A 2052-nucleotide genomic window follows, 5' to 3' on the forward strand; every position below is an offset into this window, starting at 1 on the left:
TATTTTTTTCATACCACGTTGAGTACACCGCTTCCCGTCCGATCAGCGAAGTTAAGCAACGTTGGGTCTGGTTAGTACTTGGATGGGTGACCTCCTGGGAACACCAGATGCTGTTGGCATCCCTACGCGTCAAGTGGGGTTGGTGGAGGATTAGTGCCCCTCCCTGTAAAACAATTAACTCTAAGCCCTTGGCCACCCCGTCTGGGATACATGGCGTCTGGCAATGAACGAAAAATGAAAACTATTTTTATTATTATTATTATTATTATTATTATTAAGTGTTAATTTCTCTTTTCTGCCAAGTAAATTACAGTATCTGAGGTCTTGTAGAGGCTCAGAATGAAATTAACAGTTTTCAAATGCTATTCCCTGCAGAGGCCAGTATATTTGGAATAGATTCCATAAGTGTACAGTGCTGACGAATTCTGATATCTCAGGAGTGTGATTACAAGTTAGTGATGGCACTGAAGCTGCCACTGCTGCAGGAATCAAATGTGGTTGACAGAAGTTGTAAATGCATCTTACCAGGTGTCCTATCCAAGTTAATCGGACAGTCCCTAAAACTCATTTATGTGGTGGGTAATCAGAGATACAGGTTCAGTGTCACCTAACCCCAACTCGTATTGTCTTCCCAGCATTTGCATACTTTAGGAAGAGTGCTGGATTAGCTTTACACAAACAGTGGGCATAACAGAAGCTTTTTCCACTATTTTTGCAAGTTTTAGATATGTTGCAAATCCCTCACCCTCATGCGTATTGCCACATTTCTGGAAATGGGTGTAGAGGCTTACACCTCATTCTCAATGGCCTCCTTGTGGAAGAAAAATGAGTTTATGGCTGTGCAAAGCACGGTTTTCTTTTTTTCTTCTTTTTTACTTTTCAGAAGCTTTTTGTGCTTCATGTTCTCAGCCTGAGTTCTTAGTCACTGTTAGCTCTCTCCTCACTCTAATCAGCTAGTTTTGAAAGAATCAACAAATCAGTGTGATGCGTGATGGTTGTCAAAATGGCCTGATGAGACTGAATATATATATATATATATATATATATATATATATATATATATATATATACAGTATATATACTGTATATATAAAATTATATATATATATATATACACAGTATATAATTTATATAATAAAAACATATACTGTATATTTCTATAATATCTTAAAATTATGTACGATATTGCTCATTCTGATAATATTACTTGTATGACTAGTTTTACAATTGACTTTTCAACCTGTAAAGATTATTAGACAGACCTTGTAAAGATCAGTCAATTATGGTTATAAATATAATATGGTTGTACTTTAGTAGTACAGTATCATGGCAGTAATAGCACTACAATAGTATTCATTAAAAGATGTAGCTAAATATGTACTGATTCCAACTGATGAGTATCAATGGACATGAGAACTAGTTCATCATTCTGCAGCATAAAGTAACTGTATGTGAAATGATTTTCTGTACAGGACAGGGAACCACACTGCACTTCATTTTATATTAAAGCTCAAAAAATTTTTACCCTCCTTATATACTCTACAGTAAACCCTCTCTACTTTGAACTCGAATAATTCGGAAATCAGTTAATTCAGATCTTTTTAGACCACCAGACAGATAATTTCAATTCGGATATAATTCAAATTAAACAAGACAAGTCCGAAAAGGGTTCCAGTGATAAGTGGACGTGAACAGTTTTTGTAGTGGTAAGTGTAGTAATAAATGTAATTTTTAAGAACTGTATGGTACCTTTGGTACAGTTAAGTGTACTGTAGTCTACTACTGTGTTGCAAGACTTTATTATCAAAGTTTGACACTATTGTATTTATTGTATTGTGCACCCTTTGAGTATAAAGTAATAATATACTGTACTGTTCAATATTTTTGTGAAAAAGCCATGTTTTAGTGAGCATGGGTGTGATTTGGGGATAGGGGCAAGCCAATAATGTGGATTTTTGAATAATTCGACATAATGTTCACCCCAATTAATCCAAATTATAGAGACTTTACTATATATATATATATATATATATATATATATATATATATATA

The 2052-nt window shown here is 34.3% G+C and overlaps 1 pseudogene; it reads left to right on the plus strand.

Moving 5' to 3' along the window:
* LOC145401171 (5S ribosomal RNA) lies at positions 1 to 119 on the plus strand (annotated as a pseudogene).
* Positions 120 to 2052: the final 1933 nt, after the last annotated feature.

This window comes from Coenobita brevimanus, chromosome 54 (assembly GCF_032717465.1).
Source record: "Coenobita brevimanus isolate Jiangsu-jjx chromosome 54, ASM3271746v2, whole genome shotgun sequence".
Taxonomy (NCBI): Eukaryota; Metazoa; Arthropoda; class Malacostraca; order Decapoda; family Coenobitidae; genus Coenobita; species Coenobita brevimanus.